General features: G+C 41.9%; 1 protein-coding gene across 3 annotated transcripts in view; it reads left to right on the forward strand.

Annotated features, from left to right (window-relative positions):
* The window catches only part of MAP3K13 (mitogen-activated protein kinase kinase kinase 13), a 73,047-nt gene that overhangs the window by 20,388 nt on the left and 31,567 nt on the right, over positions 1-21,092 (forward strand). The gene's annotated exons all lie outside the window — the stretch shown is intronic.

The raw sequence follows: 21,092 nt of genomic DNA on the forward strand, positions 1-21,092 counted from the left end.
CTCTGTTCCTGAATGGTGATTTGATTGATTTATATGTACTGTCCGCTTACATTACTATCATGTGTCCAAATGGAAATAACATTTTAACTAGCAGGAACGTGTGGCATTTATTAGGGATTACAATATAATGGATTCTTATTACATGTTTGCGCTGAATGGTATCTTAATGGATTCTTCTTATATATTTGTACTTGATGGGATCTTGCTGTGCTCTTCTAATATATATGTGCTTTGCAGCGAGTTACTGAAATGTTTTTTTTCCTTGATGAATTGCTTGCAGCTTATCCCTAGAGGAGTCGAAATATAATGCAGATATATCATGCACTTTATACTTTTCAATACAGGCATTTTAGTGTTTCATGCTATCCAGAGCAATGGTAGGCAACCAATGGTTCATTACTATTGTAGAACTACAAATCACAGGGCATGCTGGGACTTGTTGTGTCTTCTATAGCATTACAGTTAATTGTATCTATGCATAACTTTATTAGATTTGGTCTGAATGTAGCCGAAAAGGAAGATATTTTAATTGAGATTTTTAGGTTTGTATTTTTTATTATTATTGTTATTATTATTATTATTATTATTATTATTATTATTATTATTATTATTATATGTGTCCGTTGTCTGAGTATTTATAGTTCGGGATATTTCATACTATACTTTACTATACATGACATTACTATAGACCTGTGATGTCATGTGACCCTCACTGATGCAGAATTCTGTCGTATTGTAGTTGTTTTCAGACAAGGGCCTGAACTGGATCATCACATATTTCACATTAAATAACATATATTAATGCCCCTATAGAATTCATATATCTGTCTAGTATTTTGTCATTAAGAATCCTAGGAAAACAAAAATGAAGGACTCCAGTATCTATATACCATCCAACCTATAAATGGATCTTTTACCTTACACATGATCTAAGGAGAAAGCTCTGGTGGTGCATCTGAATAGGCCATTTAAGGACACAGCACGGCTATTAGTTTAGAGTAAAGGAAAAAGACGTTGCTGTAGCGGAGGCATATATTTATAAAGCCTAGATGCTTAATCATTTAAAGTTTTTTTGTCTTATTTTCTTGTACATTTTATTGTAATCCCTAAAAATGATATACAGCCATATATCATCTAGTGTTTGAGCTTATATGATATATCTGGAATTCCAGGGATTGTTGTTAGAGATAAGCGCAACTCGAACATGCTCAAGTCGATCATTGCCATTTGAATAACGTTGGCTGAAGAAGTTTGATGCAGCCCTAGGCTATTTTAACACAACTTATATTTTCGTAAAAGTATGGCCGTTGTTGAAGTCGGCAACAACAGCTGTACTTTGTATGAAAATATACGTTGCCTTGCCTTCTATAGGATCCCGGCCAGGATCCCTAGCGGCGCCGCAAACAACTGACAAGTCGGTTTTCTGCGGCCGCTATTTATTGAATAGCGGCCGCAAAAAACCCTGTCAGTGCACACTGTGGAGCGAGCGGCTCCGTCCGCTTGCTCCATAGTGTGCAGTGGGGAGTTCTGATGCGGGTGCGCACGGATGCGCCCGCATCAGAACTCCGGGGGCCCTAAAGATCATCCTAAATGATCTTTTTAGAGACAGGCCATTCCGTGACCTGGCCAGTCTCTTACGTAGTCTGCACATGGCCCTAGGGTGGAAAAACATGAATAAATCCTATAGCCTATGGCTGTATTGGTGTACCATCCTATGGTTTGTAGACCTTTTTTTGATGGCTTTCCTTATAAAATGTCAACTATAGTCTTCAGTATACAAGGAAGGATGCCCCCTCTAGCCATTGGTTCATAGGCCTGTTACCATGGTCAGAGAGGACCTGCCACTCGTTCTTCCATTCTTCTTCAGGCCACTTTTTTTTTTGCAGTACCTGCAGAAAAGAAGGGCTCTGAGGTTCTGCACATTACCCATGGGGAAAAGAGATGGAGTCAAGTTTTGTTGGATGATGATTCTTTGGGGTCTCTTTAACAGTTGCAGATCTGCGGCCTTACTGGAACATTTATTCGAGTTTGTAGACTAGCAATCTATAATTTTTGTTATTATGTATTTATATGTATTATTTATAGCAGCATTCACGCTTCCATTGGAGGTTCTGTTAGTTGCCTCCATTGGAGATTCTGTCATATATCATTGGAAGAATAATAGCAGAGCATGCAGTGCTGTCCTTTATGTAAAAATGATGGACACTGTGGTGAAAGCCAGCATGCCTCACTGTGAGGCAGTGTGGTCCAGAGGTTGACACCAACATCCATCATACAGTGAATCAAGCACCACATCATGGTTTCCATTTATGGCTGAAAACCACACCTGTAATGTGAACAGAGCCTTACGTAAGATCAGGACTCTGTCCTGCAAATATCAGTTGTGTTTACTGAACAAAGTAGACAATTCAAGTATTGCTCTTCATTTATCATGGAGTCTGTAGTAAGTACAAACAGTGACTGTGTGTCAAATAGTATATTAGCTTCCATTATGATCACACTGGTGGTCACTTACAGAGATCTTGATGCAATTTGGATAGAGGGAGCCACATTCACAACTCTGGGTTATAAATACCCTAAATTGGCTCAATAATATTTAAGTCTGGTGACTGGGTTAGGCCTAGGTAGATGCTAAACTTTATGTTAATGCACCTTCCATTATCAATTCACTCAGCAGTGTGGATAGGAACGTGTCATCCTGAAAGATTGCATCACTATTTGGAAACAAAGTCTGGACCATGGGATGAAGTTGGTCACTTAGAATATCCAGATACTTCTGTGCTTTTGTTTTACATTTGGAGATGACTGTTGGACCAAATCATACAGGAACCCCAGCAGTGTTTCACAATGGATTTAGAGCAGTCAACTTTTTAGACTTCATCAAGTCATCTCCATGCCTTCAGTATCCATCCTTTGTGAGCTTTCCACCATTTCACCATAGTTTGGCTATTGCTTTCCGATAGATGATCAAGATCAGTGGCCTATCCTTAAGATAGATTATCTGAATTTTTATGGCTGAATTCTGGCCCCAACATATCAAACATTGATAAATTATCCTAATTATAAGGATGCGTTATATGAAACACCAGTGTTATTGAATTTCCCCTCTTCCACCATTTTCCTAATGTACTGTGCCTAGTAGGCGTTCCATGGAAAGCTTTCATACACACACAGTGATCCGGAACATGTAGGGCAGTAAAGTAGTTGTCTCCTTCTTATTTCTGATTAACCCTAGGCTGAAAGCAAAGTTTTAGATATACCTTTAGATCCTGTAAAAACATCATCTGTAATGTGGCTGGAAAAAAAAAAAGAAAAAAAAAACAAAGTCAACAAGGTTTCCCAGAGTGCATTCACCTTATTTGCTTTTGCATGATTAATATTAATAAAAATAAAATTGTGACAAGTCTAAAATGCAGATTCCTTCCTGGAGTAAAGACAACTATTTGCACTAAGGATTTCAGTTTTTTCATATCAGTGAAAAACAGGTAACCGTTTCCTTCACCTCCAAGGCCTGCATTTCCATATTCACATCCCCCAGGCAAGAATAGCTAAGGTAAAGCTGGATGGAGATGGTCTAACCTGCCATGAAATTACTGTCTAGTACTTATAAGTGCAGCACAGGCTTTTAATAATAATTCTTTAATATCTTTACTATATGTGAATGTTGGCTTCTGCAAGCAGTTCTTCTAGGTCTTCACTAGCTATATCAGTCATAAATGGATGTTCACACATTCCTTGATCTCTCTAACATATGGATGCAAGACAGAAATCTGCATATAGATGCTATGTGCCATCTATATGTGTGAATAAGGCCTCACTGATTTTTCATGTTCCCAAAGACTATGTAATTGACATTAATGTACCATGGAATAAAAGTACAGCCCATCTGCTTAAAGTGAACCCACCACAGTGAGGATACACTCCAACCCGCAGACATCATGTTATAGAGCAGGAGAAGTTTAGCAGATTGACGTATAATTTATCCAGGAAAACTTGTCATTTATTCATGTAAACGTCTGATTATTCTGGGCTAAGTGGTCAAGTGGGCGGCCCTGCTGAGTGATTGACAGCTCTCTCTATATTTGTACTTATAGATGTGATAGGCTCCCTTGAATCTCTTACATTTTGTTGCGTCTAATCAATATATGCCATTTGGAAAGAAACACTTTTGACACTTAAAGGGGTTATCCTGCATAAGAAAAACATGGACACTTTCTTCCAGAGACAGCACCACTCTTGTCTCCAGTTTGGATGAGGTTTTGCAACTCATTTCCATTGAAGTGAATGAAGCTTAATTGTAATCAACACCTGCACTGGAGACAAGATTTTTTCTAACTCAGGATAACCCCTTTAAAGGGAACCTTGCTAAGTGGAAGAACCTGAGTGGAAGAACCTAAGAAGACTCTTATTGTACAGGTTCTTTATTCAAGGTTGTGTTTGATTTAGACATCCAACCTAAGCACTCTATCAATCTACCTATCTATCTACAGGCGACTTGCTAAGTAGGGGCCTAAGATATATATCTGTTCCTACCCTATAATAGCTACACAATATCCCAATCTCTTTTTTTCATGTCAGTTCAATTGGGTGGAAAATTTCAGCATGTAAACCGAGTGGAACAGTCTGTGAACTGGTTTGTACTGAAGATCCATTTTGAAGAACAAAGTAATTTCTCCATGAGACTTTCACATTGTAAATAACTTATTCAGGTATCCACCATGGCAAGGCCGCTGCCTGATCATTCTGTACCTACCAATTACCTATCCAGCCCATAGGCAACACTGTATTACACAGTAATAGCTATGTTAATTTGAGATGCATAGAAGCAAAGTGAAATTTGTTAACATGCTTACATTTGCCCAATAATACAGATATTCCTAAAATGGTATATCTGTCTTATGATCTGGGGTCTTTACGCTGAGATGCGCCAGTTGTTGCTATCAGGGTATTCTGGAAATTGTAGTTTTACATAGGGCTGGGCTATATGGCCAAAAAATAAAATCTTTATATTCTCGATTTAAATCTCGATTTTTTGCTAATGATTTTGGGTGTAGTAGATAAGAGGAGTAGCAGAAGTGGGAGTAGTAGTATCAGGAGTGGTAGTAGTAGCAATAGTAGTCGAAGTAGTAGCAGCAGTAGTGAAAGTAGTAGTATCAGGAGTGGTAGCAGCAAAAGTAGTGGGAGTAGTAGCAGCAATAGTGGGAGTTTTAGAATCCAGTGTGGGAGTAGTACTGTGAGTAGTAGTACTAGTAGTGGGAGCAGTAGTAGTAGTAGTAGTGAAACTATTGGGGGTAGTGGTAGCAGTAGTGAGAGTAGTAGTGGCAGCAGTAATAGTGGAAGTAGTAGTAATAGTAGTAGTAGTGGGGAGTGGTGTAGTTGTAGTGGGAGTACTCTGGGCACAGTCACACTCCATGTTCAAGCTGGGGGCCGTCGGTAACTGAACTGCCTGGGCCCAGAACACTCCCCCTGCAGGTCGGAGGGCACATTTATTTATTTTTTTGAAAACTGAATTAGCAATTTAAAAAAAAAATAACTGATTTTCAAATCTAGGACAAATGAATGGAAATAATTTGATTACTTGCCCAGCCCTAGTTTCACATCAGATGCACATTAGAGCTCAGCTGCAGAATATAATAATTCTAGTGCTATCAGTGCAGAGTATAAAGCTAACTTTTCCCTGTTTAATATTTGTCCCTAGAATGTAGGCTGATGTTGTAATATTGAAACCTAGGGGCAGTCTGGATGGATGCAGCAAGTGACCAGTATATAGACAATACATGGACCAGGCGTTTTGCACTTTGGGTATGTCTGCACATGGCAGGCAGAAAAATTGCTGGGTGCCTGTCACATTGGAGCTGATATGCTATGTGAATGGCATCGTTGTCTGATGTTCAATACAGACTGTTGTATCCAGAAGAAGACTTTCTTGTGTAAATTGTTGCCTACACAGGGTAATATGGGTTCTGTGTTAACAAACTTGGTAAACATCGATTAGACGTGTCTTTGTAAGCTGCAGTTTTCTCGTATGCACATGCTAAATGTTTCTGCCGCTTACTGGTTTTTATGTTTATATTGATTTCCATTCGTGACCTAACCTTGGAAGTACTGTCTGGAGGGTTACATAGGGAATAATAAAATTATTTTATGTCCCATTATCATAGAATGGTTCATGTAAGATGAATGACCACAGTGTTGTCGCTTTATGAATGCTAGTTATATAGGTGTTTTATCCCCAGGTTATTATTTAGTCTTTGTAGTTAATTTATGGGGAAAAAAAGTGTAATTGTACGGCTGAAGTAACAGACCATTAAATGTGCCCTAAACTTTTAATTTACTTTGTTCTAAAATTTGGTCCAGATCACCATTCAGCACCCATTCATATCATGAGGGATATCTCAGAATATTGGCAAAAAAAAGTATCAGAATGTATACTGCAGGCCTATTGAGTTTAATGGTCTGAACGTAATCCACTTGAGATTTTCAGTCTATGTCCATGAAAGAATACTTTTTAGGGGACATTTATGCTCGCAGGCATAAACCATTATCTAGATCTACACCTGCTGGAAGCAGATATGGTTTGCCCGGCGCAGGGTCGGGCGTGCGGCCGGTCACATTCACTAAAGGCATGCGTCTCTTAGGGAATTCAGCCGGGGAAAAAGGGGCGGGTGTAATTTAAAACCGGCATACGAGTATGCTTGTCTTGGTAAATCCCCCCACGGTGTATAGGACACAAAAGCCTACTGTGCTGGCATACAATATTGCTGATATCCCAGGATATGCCTTGGATATATTGGTGAAACATGAGGGGAATGGAGCCTTAAATGTTCATGTTCTTTCCCGATAATTGAGCTATTTGAAAGGGCCAGCATTCAGCCGACAAACCAACAAACATACGTTAATTGATTGACTTTTCTGTGTGGCCAATAAAATAACTGTTACTGTTTACATTGGGCAATATGTGCCCCACAAAGTCGAATTCAAAGGACAGCAAGCATAATGCAGCGGTCACTGCCACAGTTGATCAAGCTGTGAAAAGGCTCAGCAAATGAGCGCCTATCGAAGAGATTGGTGCTGGTTTACCTCCCCTTATAGGCCCATCTAAAAGGGCTATATTGCTGTTGGTCTTTGAGTAGTGTGACTTGCTTGTTGTAATACAAAAACTTTGGAATCACTTTTTTGGTATTAACTGCAATGATCTCCCACAAGCGGTATGAGAGCAGCAAGTGACCTTGTGAGCATGTATGTATTTCCTGAGCAGGAGTGACCATCAGAGTTCCAGAGCTGACAACTTTTCCAAAAATCACAGAGCTGACAACTTTTCTAAAAATCACAGACAGGCAACGAACAGAACTGTCTTTTTTTATTCCCTCCCTGTTTTCCTATGTACTTATTGTGCCATCTTTTGCATTTGGTAACCTAAATCCTCCTCCTCCTCCCATCCCTGACTGAGTGTAATGTGCAGCCCCTCCAAAGGAGTTAAAGGCTGCATTTGAGCCCCCATAAGATATCAGGTTAACCACTAATCTAATGTCAGTAAGTATAAATGGCATCAATATAGACATGAACAGAGCAACATTCATAGCATTGACCGTGTGAAAGGATGATGAAAGAGGATACAGGTCCAAACATTAATCTTACTTATACATCATTTACCTGGGTAAAGTAATACCTATGGGTACATCTCCTATGCTTTTGCATTAGTGATGCTACCTGTCCCCTTTAAGAAAAAATTATGGCAAACATCCTTGAACATTTACAAGGACAAAGAACATTTACTTGTCTGTTCACCTCTGGTGAATATTTAGCATGTAAAATATATGTGATATGTGCAGCATGAAAGTTGGGACCTTACACAGCTACACATGGTGCCTTTAATATGGCTCGTACACCAACGCTGGATAAGAGCAGGAAAGTGGGGACCAGGGCTTGGACATGAACGTTTGTGATAGCAGAGAGGCCTGTGTCACTCTTTGCTAATGCCTGTGTCGCCCCCCTTTTCCTTGGAGTATCTGTGTAAAGGTTTGTTTTAGTAAATCATACAATAATCAGACATTTTCCACTTTAGATAATTTGTTTAGAGATGGTAACCGGCAATAGGACATTTACAGCTGCCATAAAACACTGGACACCATCCAAGCTGTGACAAACCATCACCTATCCATACAGTCAATTGACTCGAAATAAATTTTACACGTCAAATACACATATCAGCCATAGCAATAAAACCACCTGTCTAATAGCTCCCCTTGTGCCACCCAAACAGCTCAGGCCTGTTCAGACATGGACTCCAATATCTTCAGTATTTGAGGACAATAACACTAGATAATTCGATTTATGTGTGTAATAACATAGAAACTTGTTTTACAGCACATCTTAAAATGGACATTATCTGATCCCCTAGTCATTTTTCTACCGTTCCTGAACATAATTTTCAGTATGGCAGGGCATAATATGTTGTTAAAGAGGTCACTTCCTTAATGAAATTCCACTGCATTACCATACATGTTCTGTACAGTGTATAGGTAGGTGGTATGTGTCAAAAGAACATCTACATGAATGCCAGGTCCCAAAGTCTCCTAGTTTTGTCCAGGGTATGACATTGCCTCCACCAGCTTGCTTTCTTCCCATAGTGCATCTTGGTGCACTCTCTCCACATAAGCAACACATATGCACCTGTCCATATGATGTCAAAGAAAATGTGCGTAGTCAGACCAGGTCAACTATTTCTAATGTTCAATGGTTCAGTTTTGATGCGTGCATGCTCATTTTAGGTTATATGCTTATTGTACGCCTTTCTGAAAGTCTACAGGGGTCAGTGTTGAGTGGAGAGGCCAAAATGTTTGGGTTCATCAACAGTCTTCGATGCAGCCCTAGGGAGTCTTGGAAAACATAAATACAGCCATAGGCTCTTTCAGTCATCCTGCCATCACATGCATGCTATTGGCAAAGTCACTTAGATCCTTAGGGCCCTATTCCATGGGAAGATTATTGTTCAAATTATGGTTAAATCGTTCGAATCTAAACGATAATCGTTCGGTTGAATAGCAGTTACAGACTAACGAACGAACGAGAAATCGTTGATCGTTTAATAATACCTGGACCTATTTTTATTGTTGCTCGTTCACAAATCGTTCGCATTGAATAAGACATAATTCGGAGTAGTGACGAACGCAATAGTGACAACAAGACGACCGCAAGAACGATCATAAGTAATGATTATCTTTCCATGAAAATGGGTGAACGATTTCAGGTCGTTCGCAATAGCGGTCGTTTGGATCATTTATCGTTAACGATTATGCGAACAATCGTCCCGTGGAATAGGGCCCTTACACTTGACCATTTTTCCTGCTTCACTTGCTGCCTAATATATTTGGCCCACAGTGGCGTAACTAGAAATGGCTGGGCCCCATAGCAAACTTTTGATTGGGCCCCCACCCTACTGACCACTAAGCCGTGAAGTGTAGTCATAACTCCAGTGCTTTCAGTTAAAGGGACATTTGCAGATCCCGGGAGGCCTGCTCGGCCAACTCGTGCTGCAAATGATGACAGCTCAGGGGGCCCAGTGTATTGCAGGAGCAGGCCACGGGGCCCCCTGATGGGGTGGGCCCCATAGCAGCCGCCCCTGTTGACCCATATACTATTGTAATGTAATAATCACTGTTCAGTTCTCCTATCAGTGGATTTAATGTTATGGTTCATTGGTGTGTATTATATTATAGACTGAGTAAGAATACTGCTGACATTGGGTCACTTAGCTTAACAGGCACATTCATGGGATGCAGACACAGATCTCATTGGATACATCTCAATAGTACTGAAATACATACTGGTGTTGATCGATTCCAGTAGCCACCAGTATTAATCTGCATTTGACAGCATATCTTACCAACATTATAAAAAAAAAGTATTTGCAATGTTACTCAAAATGATTATATAGATTATATCTATATATAGATTGGTAAATGATATGGTGGGAACCTAGGCTATCATTGTTACTGTATTCCCCTTTAGGTTTGGGATTCTAAATAAAGACTTACATGTAAATGTGAGAGCTGTGCTGAATTGTGCAGATAGCATTGTTCCACTTCAAGGGCTCACGAGACATATGTTTGTTCATGGAAGGAGGACGCTATAAAATGACTTTCAATAACTATCCAGGGGAAATAAAAAATGTTCATTTGAGATTGTTGCCCAAGAGATGAAATAAAAAGCATTTACAAAGTTTCATGAATTATAGTCTTGGTGTACAAAGAACATTTAGGGAACCTTGATAACATTGTAAGAAAGAAGGACACACTTGAAGCCAAAGATCCAGCTGTTACTAGAATGGACTAATCCCTCTGTGGTGCCAACACCTGCCACATTGGGATTCTTTCTACACATATAATTGAATGCCAGTTTTATCTTAGTGACTGGCATACAGTATAAAAGCTATTATTTACACTATACCGATTTTGGAGGCCTCAAATTCTCCCAAGCACGTATGCAGTTTAGAATTATGAGTCTTTTCTACCTACACATGCATGACATGAATCAGTTGTATAACACAAAGCAAGTGGGCAGCTGCTGACAGGCAAGTCCCCAGGGACATTGCAGGGGACAGAAGGAAATGAAGCCCTATTGATTTGAGAGATCCAGCCAGGCTGCGTTGCACTCTTCTCATGCTTTCATACAGGCCATCTCATTCTCTCCTGGGATTGCAATAGACAAAAACCCTTAGTAGTGATATATAGTTACAGTGCATTCGGAAAGTCCTTCACTTTCTTCATAGTTAGCTGTGTTACAGACTTCTAAAGACTGCTAAAATGAAAAGAAAAGTTCTAGTTTTGACCATACTGGATCTTCTCTTTCTGGATCATATATATAAATATTAGGTATATTGTACTGATTCCCTTCCTTTGCCTTGGAATCACAACTTGACTCTGGCTTATTTGGAACCTGGATCAGCTCTGATCGAGTCCTATCTGAATCTTGCAATGTTAGGCCCCGTTCCCACTGAGCAAAAGTAGCGGAATTCCGCAACGGAATTGTCCTTCGCGGAATGCCGTTAGCCTCCCGCTCATAATGGGAGTCTATGGGAGGCGCGTGCTCCTGCTCTGTACGCACTGAACAATGAACATGTTCATTCTTCAGCGCGTACAGAGCTTGAGCGCGCGCCTCCCATATTTTGCTCAACAGCAAAGGAAATTCTCTTAATAATTTTTCCTTAGTCTGCAGTTTATGTGGTGTGGAGACTACTCTGTGTTTTCTGTGGTTTTACAGCAGCCATGGAGTCAAGTGGGTCTAGTTTTAATGACCACAGACCTAAAACAGAAAATGCACTCGACCATAGAGCTGTAAATGTAATGTAATGTAAACTACATTATCTGTCTTTTGTTTCTCTGAATTCCTACTTTTAATCACTCAAGCTTTTCACTTCCGTGAGAAATTCAAAATATTAAATGTGAATAGATCAACCTTCAGCCTTCCTGGAAATGTTATATCAGCGCAAAGTACAAGCTTCTCCAGTTTCACTTGTCTTGCCATGATATCTGTTATACACTGGTCTGAATTTTCTAATTTATGTGGTCTATTTCTATGCTGCATCTTACTGTAGATTTACATGGCACCAATGCAAATGAATGTGCAACTATATAATTCATGGATGTTTATATTGAATCTACCAGAGCAGGAGCTCCCTCTTATGAGAACTAATAAGAATGGATTAAAAAAAGAGTAGAAGTGGCATCTGTTCTTTATATTATGTCAGTTATTATGATCTACATCATAGAACGGCTGGATAACTGCACTGTGTAAAAGCCCCCTGAAAATGCCTATATTGAATAAATAGGGGAAGAGACTAAAAAAACCAACTGGGAATGGCCTTGGCGCTGGACGTAAAATCAATCTCCAATTCTTGTAGAATACATCTTTATTATGAGCAACGCGTTTCGGCGGCGTTCTGTCGCCTTTATCAAGCAGAACGCCGCCGAAACGCGTTGCTCATAATAAAGAAGTATTCTACAAGAATTGGAGATTGATTTTACGTCCAGCGCCAAGGCCATTCCCAGTTGTTTTTTTTAGTCTCTTCCCCTTTGTATTGCGAGTGATGGTATCGTGACGGATCTATCCTCTATATGCTGGGTGCCAGGCTGCGGACTCCACAGTATTTACAAGCTCTACTAGTGTTGTGCCTATTGCTCGCACAACACCAGAAGGTGAGTTGCCTTACCTGATGTGAATTTTTTCAACTAAGCCAATCTACTGCACCATAAGCGCCCCTCTTTGTTCATTTATGTTTGTTTGTCTGCATCTATATTGAATAAATATAATAGTCTTTTGTTGCAGTACACTAATTCTGTAAGTTAGGGGTCCTCATCCGCTGGTCATTGGACTGTGATGGTTTGGTGCTGGTCTGCAGTGTTAGTGCATAATTCATAGGAGGACAAAATTTTGCCCCTCTAGGCCCTATTCCACCAACATCTGACGACAGATTATCTGCCAAAGATTTGAAGCCAAACCCAGGAACAGACTATAATCAGAGAACAGGTCATAAAGGAAAGACTGGATTTCTCCTCTTTTCAAATCCACTCCTGGGTTTGGTTTCAAATCTTTGGCAGATAATCTGTCGTCAGATCTGTTGGTGGAATAGGGCCTTAAGGGCCCTTAGACACTATGGAAATCATGCGGATATATATAACTTATATATATATTATGCGGATATATACAGTATATACCTTAGCCAAAACCTACAATATCTTTTAATGGTCCAAGACTGCTTTTCTTTTCCAGAAGGTCTGGGCCACCACATAAAAGATTTCTATGTGTTGAACTATGTACAATGAAGTTCAGTGTTTTATTGTGTATAACAGTGATATATAACAATTATTATGTTAAATCACCTATAAAACCTTAAACAACCTTTATTTAATGTAAAGTGATTTTGGTCCAGTAGTTACATGTAACTTGCTTCCATTAATCCCCACTGTTGCAATTTTAGTGGATTTGCTGCTTTGCCCAATTTATATTTTTGTGCTTGTTTTACTAATCCCTTCCCCTGCAGTATCTGTATTTTTTATTTCCCTGAATCACAAATTTCTGCTTGTCAGATTTACTCTAGGGAGTAATAGAACGAGGGTTACGTGGGCCTAGAAATCCGTTCTTCCCGGCACTGGCTCAACCAAATCCTCTTAGTGTGGCTCTCCTAAGGATTACCAGTGCTTATAGGCTCAGAGCATGCTCTCAGAGTCATATTCTCTACTCCAAACCACTGTGAGGTGAAATTCAGGGTTTGGTGCATAAGAAAATATGCCAGGCACCCATGCTGCATACAGAAGCTGTGACAAGGACTTCACTGTGGAAACACGCCTTCAGTAAAACTTTCATCTTTATTTTTTTGTGTTGGGATACATTAAAACATACAGGATTTTAAAGTGAAGCTGTCACATTAACCTTGTTTCTTTAAATCGGGGCTCTTACCCAGGTTGAGGCCCAAACCTGTAGTTTCACACTTGGAGAAACTACAGGTAAATCCTCTTCCTACATGGCTGTCTGAAAGAAGCTGCTGGCTGCCGGCTGCACTCTGAATGTGTCTTGCAATGAACCATATTTACAAAGTGTGTCCCTGGTTCATATACGCCATCAATAGTCCAATGGACCACTTCTGCCAAAACCTCAGGTGCAACCTACCTTGAAAGTGCGCAAGCTGATCGCCCATCCCAGTCGGGTGATCACCCTTCATAGACCCCTGTAGCTAAGGTGTCATGGCTACTACATGGGAGAGGAGGGTGAGCATGGTCAACAGTATATAGAATTGTTGAATATTACAGCCACAGTCCCTGACTTCTTTAACTTTCCAACCAGTCTAATTCCTGTTAAAGACACACATAAAACACGTTCAATTATAAAGTGCAACGCACACATATATCCTTAGGAGAGTAGCCTTTACCTTATAGCCATATAGGCACTGCACATAAAATATTACTGGTGGCACTTCTATTGATACTGATAGATGTTACCTCTTATGGCCCCAGATTAAGGCTATGTTCACACTGCGTACGAATCCGTACGCAGGTCTTACGCTGCCGTACATGTGCGGCTGAAACTACGGGCGTGCGAAAAATCGGCATGTGGCCGGATGCGTACGCACCGCGAACATATGCCCGCAGTACAGTTATGCTTCCCTAGCTTGTTTCGAAGTGATCTGAGGCAGGTCATTTACTTGGAAATCTTCGCCCAACCCCGTAAACCACACAGAACCTTTTGGATCGAAAAATCAAGTTCAATTTGGCTGAAATAAGTACTTCGTACGGGACCGCATGGAAATCCACGGCCGTGAGTTTCAACATTTCCGTCCTCAAACAATGGTCTTGTTCATTTTTCACGGCGCCGTATACGATCCGGCCATAAGCTCATACGTAGTGTGCATTGTGCGGGCGTATATCGTATACTTTAAAGCGAACGCATCAACCTCAAAACTACGTGCGTATATTCGCGGTTCGCACTACGGATGGGTTCATACGCAGTGTGAACATAGCCTAAGGTTACAAACCCACTTGGCGGGTCTGCAGCGAGTCTCCATGCTGCGTTTTTGCAGCGAGACTTGCTGCAGATCCCGGCCCTATACTTTTAATGGCAGACAAACACGCAGCAGGGATGTACATCCTTGCTGCGAGTTTGTCTGCAGCCCACCCCATTAACCCCCCGGCCGCCGGAGCTGATACTTCACCTGATCCCGGCTCCGGCGGTTCCCGATGTCTTCAGCAAGCCGGAGCGGGGACCAGGTGAAGTATATGCTCCAGCAAGCCGCCTGCAGCCCCGGCCGCCCGATCGCCCCCCCGCAGCCCCGGCCGCCCGATCGCCCCCCGCAGCACCGATCACACGCCCCCCCAATCGAGCGGCCGGGGCTGCAGGGGGGGGGGGCGTGCGATCGGTGCTGCGGGGGGGTGATCGGGCGGCCGGGGGCTGCGGGGGGGCGATCGGGCGGCCGGGGCTGCGGGGGGGCGATCGGGCGGCCAGGGCTGCGGGCGGCTGGCTGGAGCATATACTTCACCTGGTCCCCGCTCCGGCTTGCTGAAGACATCGGGAACCGCCGGAGCCGGGATCAGGTGAAGTATCAGCTCCGGCGGCCGGGGGGTTAATGGGGCGGGCTGCAGACAAACTCGCAGCAGGGATGTACATCCCTGCTGCGTGTTTGTCTGCCATTAAAAGTATAGGGCCGGGATCTGCAGCGAGTCTCGCTGCAAAAACGCAGCATGGAGACTCGCTGCAGACCCGCCAAGTGGGTTTGTAACCTAAATGTGTATTTGTAGATTGTATATTTTATGTGCTGGTTTAGAGAATCTTGAAGTTTTATCACTTCCATTTGCTGGCTAACACGGTACACAAAAGCCTTTACTTTTAGAGAATTGACTGATGTATTAGAATTTGGAGTAACAACTGATCTCTAGGAACCGGTAGCTTAACTGAAGTATAATGGTCGCAGTGATACCATCAGGCTGTCAGACGACAACCAGAAGGTTATTTATATTGATGAATATTTGGGTCCATTTGCTACTTTAGGACACGACAACAATGGGGCCAAGCTGTCCATCTAGCTTCCATTACTTTAACAGTGATTATGGGAATTGAAGGGGGTGCGCAAAAAAAGCCTCTGGAAATGTCACAGATACATAAATAAGATACTCTTGTCTGCTATGCGTTAACCCTTACAGTCTAAAGACATTACTGTCTTGTCGTGGTTAGAACAATCTTCTCTCTAGTAGACTGTTCACATGTATCAGAGGGGAGTGTGGAGCAGGTTGTCACATTATGGGCACTATTACAGCTGGCAGTATTAACAGACATCTAAGCTGGCACTAGGAGGGGACAGCTGTGTCTCACACCGGGGTTGAGACAAGAAATAAGCCCCTAAGGTGCCATTGGGAGGGGGAGAATTTTATGGATTATTTGCCTTTAAATTTCTTTGTACAGCTAATTGGCAGCTGTGGCCGAGCTGTTGATTAGGATGAGTTCCTATGTGGCGGCCATGGAGCTGGGCGAAAACTACGCCAACATGCGTTTTACCGCATAGTTTTCAGAATGATTGTTATTAGCTGTGCAGTTGTGCGGGTAAGCAGCAATTTGTGTGCAAAACCATGCACGTTGGATAACAGTGCCATATTGTGCGGAGCTGATTGTGCCCATGCAATGGCTGCTGCATGGCCAATCACCTGAATGCTGTTGGTTCCTTGGCACATTAGTAGGTGAATGGCACCTATTATGCAGCAATGGCTTTGAGCAACCACTGTGTATTTAATGCTGTGTTCAGTTGTTTAGATCAAATCTGCTGCGGATCCGCAGCAGAAAATTTGCTGCGATACGGTGTGTCTGAAGCTACCCTAAAGCATTTCATCAAATCCGTGTTTTTGACGGATGAACACGCATGTCACATCTCTGTACATCCATAAAAAACACGGATCTCATTGATTTCGATAGGGAATCCTTTCCGTGCATCCCTTCCGAGTAATGACATGTCCTATTTTTAAACGGAACGGATCACGGATCCATGCAGTCAAAGAATATCTGCAAAGCCCAATAGAAAGCAATGGGTTGTAAAATTCTCCGTGAGCACGGACAGCTTCACAGAACGTGTGAATGCAGCCTAAGCACTGGGCAGTAGTATATAAATATATGGATGATGTGAGGAATGGAGCCAGGAGTTGATTCAGGATCTGATGGTCCCTACTACAGCTATGTTCTATGGGGGCTAGCCTGCACTGTAATCTACCCATGTATGAAGGTAGCGTCGGACTGGCCCACCAGAGGACTGGAGGATCCTTCTGTGGACTCTTAGCTTTAGAACCTGCACTTACACTGACTGGCATGTTGTTTTTCACTGGTTCTTCATTGGTGGGCCCTCAGGATCATTTCCTCTGGTGGGCCCCAGATACCCTAGTCCGACACTGTATGAAGGGGATAACGATAGGAACACTAGAGATTGGTGGAGAGGGCAGGGGCCAAATACATAAATGACTGTCAACCCTGTCAGACAATGAGAAAATCTGGTGAAAACAGAAAGCAATAACCAGTTTATACACAGAAAACAAGTAGTTTTTTTTATATGCTGTAACATAATGCTTTAGGGCAGTACTGTAAAAGGCACCCTGGTAGTAATACCTGTACTGATACTCGTAACCATAGTACAGCCGTAACCTCTGCAGGTTTATTATGAAACTGTGCTCGCAGGTCAGCAGAAACTACCTGCAAGCGGTGTAATACTTCTCGGAGAGGAGCTATTTCCTGGCTTTTCTTCCTGTGTTTAACTGCTACCCAGGTGATATAGTGTGTTTGTGTACATTAAAGAACACCTTCTCATTTATCAGCCGGATACAGGCATGGCACACGCAGAGAGGCAGAATATTATGTGCCAGGGACTACCCACAACACTGTGCTGCCAAATATTAAGAAACTGCTTAAAAAATTCCTTAAACTAGAAATGCTGTAAAGTGTCATATTTGATGGTAAGATATAGAAGAAGGTTTTGTTAACTTTCTCCTCTCATCGGATAACTTTCACTTAAGCTTTACTTTAATGTGAAGTTTTACCATAGTCACCCCATGAATTATGTAAATATTTTTTTCTAGAACAATGTACAGTACTTAGAAAAGTCTTCTCTTATCGGGGCTCATTTACATTATTGATCAGACCGTGTAATATGGCCCTTACACCGGTAGTATTTTCTACAGTTATGAGAGATTTCATATTTTCCACTACAGATGTCCATCAGCAGACGTGGGCTGTCTGTAGATCGTATCAGGGGCGGACACAGACTGCATAGGGCCCCATTGCAACAAATTTTCCTGGGCCTGGGCCCTCCCCCCCCCCAGAAGCAAACCATGCCATTCCTGGCTGCCCCTCACCCCCACAAACACAACCCATCCTGGCTGCCCCCCATCCCCAGTGGTCCTTCAGGTCATAAGGATGTTCAGTGCCGCGATCGCGACCACCAGGTGATGTCACTGGTGCACATGTCCTGAGGCACGGAAGGAGCGTGGTGCCACTGCGGCCGGACGTGGCTCATGTATCCAAAACAGGAGTGTTGTGTGTGGGGCGGGCCACGGCTGCAGGCATCTCGGCACTGGCGGGCTGAGGGTGGCAGGACTATACATATCAGCTATATGAGCCCGGGACAGCGGAGTGGCCCGGCAGGCTAAGTCCGAGCTTGTGGACCCCTCTGTTGGCCTGGGCCCCTGTGCAGCTGAACAGGCTGCACAAGTGATATGTCTGCCACTGGACAGTATTGTAGCCCTAACCCAACTATTCTAACATAGTCCTTCATACAGGCTGGAATTTTAGGCAGCCTAGGATCAGTCAATAAAATCCAGACCACACAACAGCCTGTGTCTGCTTACAGATTTGTAAGGTTTCTGATGCAAGATTCTGACAATGAAACAAGTGTAAGTGATAGCTGGCTGGGAGTGGAGGTAATGATAGTGAAGGGCAATGTTAGCCTGAGCATTCTTAGATTAATAGTAGCTATAATTTAGGTAGGTAGACGCATATAAATGTTTTTTAAACATCAAGACTTATTCAATATACAATATGCACTAATAACATACAAAACTTTTATATAATAATCTCTAGGAAATATGGAATGGTATAAGTAAGTTCCTCTGCAAAGAAGGTGAGAAGATAAAGTAATGATCATGGGGACAGACATTTCTCAAGACTTCTTCTCAGTATTTAAAGTGTTAAATAGAATTGAACAGTAAGAAATGGCTTCTTCACCTATGCATAGACACAAGGATTTCTTGACCCATTCTGCCTACGTATGCCTACTATTCTGCTGAGTGTTTCTCTCCCTGGCTTGCTGCATCAGACAGGCTCCATAGATTTACTATAGAATCCATTTCTAGAGGTGAGCCATATGGGAGCTTTTCCTGGCTCATTCTAGAGATTGGTGGGGTCTGAACACTGACCCTAATCATCATTTTTGACATAGGTCTATAACATGTTTGTAAAAGGACAGTGATGCATCAGTCTGCACACTCGACACATACAGCGCCCTAATACTTTCACTGTAATGTAGTTTGTAGTCTCATGTACAGTACTTATGCAAAATCTATAACCGTACCTGCACTTTAATTATCTATTGGGTCTATACAGTATAAGTAATAATTGTTCCACATGACCAGAAAGCATTGCCTTTGTTTGTACAGCCAGTAATGTTTTCTCAGTACACAAGAGTGCGATACCATGAAACCTGGGTTGTACTTTGACTCCCTCTGTGTGATAGAAGTCCTGATCTCTTCTCACTACCAGGTCCCTGTCACATGCTGTTTGGTTTGGCTGTCCTACAAGATGTTCAAGTGTACAGATATTTACACAAAAAAGGAACTCCTGATCAGACAGTACACGCCAGCACTAAATTCATTTGGGTGGAAAACAGTAAAAGTAAAATAAACAGTACAAGAATACAAGTACAAATCAACAGCACAAGTATAGGACCCCCCAAATGCCTTTAAAAATTATTATTGTAAAATTCTCTTTCTGATTCTGGAAAAGCCAAGTGACAACAAAACTGCTACCGTGAGGATTTCTAAAGTATGCAAATCTACTAACAGGAACAGGGAAGAACATAAGGGGAGCGCATCTAAGTTAAAAACTGAGTATGGTGTATGTATTGTGCTGCGTGATACCATCACACTCCTAACCACCAGGAAAAGTAGTTCCTGAGGGCTTGGTCACCCTAATTCCACTGTTCTTCCCCACTCCCCGACATTGCAAGGATTAGTAAGAGCGAGATGAAGACGAAGGGGAGTGAAATGCCTCACCTAACAATCCCAAAAACTTTGTAAACTGACGGACAAATTAAGGGTATTTTTGTATTTCTATGTTGAAGCAATTTTAGATAAGTGAAATAGGCGGCAATCATTAACTGCGATTTACGTTATTCATGCATTTTCTGGCCAGAATAAAGTGAATAATGTGAAACGGTAAATAAGATAAAATGGCTGTTGCCTGCTATTAGCTGTCTCTTACATGTGTTATGATCGGTGATTGTTTCTACAATAAATAACCATTGAATCGCAGTTGGTGAGTGCCGCCTATTTCACTTATCTAAAATTGCTATATTGAGAAGTCTATTCAGGCAGAGCACCACTAGAAGTTTATCCGATCCGAACTGAGCTGGCTACACATTGCTGGTCCCATATTATCTTACTTGGTGGTAAATGATTGTTGTAGCTGTGCCGGACATTTTCTGCATCTATGTAGAAGTCTGGAAGACTTGTAGTGAGAGCTAGCTACTAGAGATGAGAGAACTTCAAGTGTGCTCGGGTCTGTCCAAACCCAAACTCTCTGCACTTCATTACCAGTGGCTAAAGAATTTCTTCAACCACCGGTAATCAAATGCCAAGAGTTTGGGTTTGGACAATCCCGAATGTCCTTGAAGTTTCTACAAGCTACCTTTCCTAGAAATGGATATCTCTAAAGCTAGGATCCCACCTGCCTTTAAATTTCAATTTTTCATTCCATCATATAGACTGAAGATGGTGATATTGCTGGATCTGTTCCATGACAGGCACCAAATTCACCTAACAGACCCAATATGCTTACAGTATAATGGGATCCACTGGGTTCTGCTGTGATATCTGTCATTCTAGAAAAAAAATACACATGCTACAAAAATGACAGTGACCCTGTGAGACTGGCAGACAATGAGTATGGGATAGGGGATCCTACCCAGATGTGATCCCAGCCTTAGAGACAGATACAATTTGACAGCCAAGGAAAGATCTGTTGTTGTCTAGTTGTGTTACGCTGTCCTGATACACACAACATCTTATCATGGTATTGTACATGCCAGTTAGATGGCGTGCACTTATTCCTTACTACTATAGTGAACAATTTCCATTCTACTTCTGAAGCAGCTTTTAAAATGTTCATTTTTGAAAGTATTAAAGAGGCTGCTAAAAGCCTAGAAATGTCAGAAGATGGAGGCGGCCGCTGGACTGCAGGGTATGTCATTACGCAGGGTTGTCTTCACATTCCTATAAACCTGCAGAACATCTCTAATGAACTTCAAGTTGAATGGGTTTATTCCACCCAAGGACAGGCTGTGGTAGGCAGCT

This window comes from Dendropsophus ebraccatus, chromosome 9 (assembly GCF_027789765.1).
Source record: "Dendropsophus ebraccatus isolate aDenEbr1 chromosome 9, aDenEbr1.pat, whole genome shotgun sequence".
Lineage (NCBI taxonomy): Eukaryota > Metazoa > Chordata > Amphibia > Anura > Hylidae > Dendropsophus > Dendropsophus ebraccatus.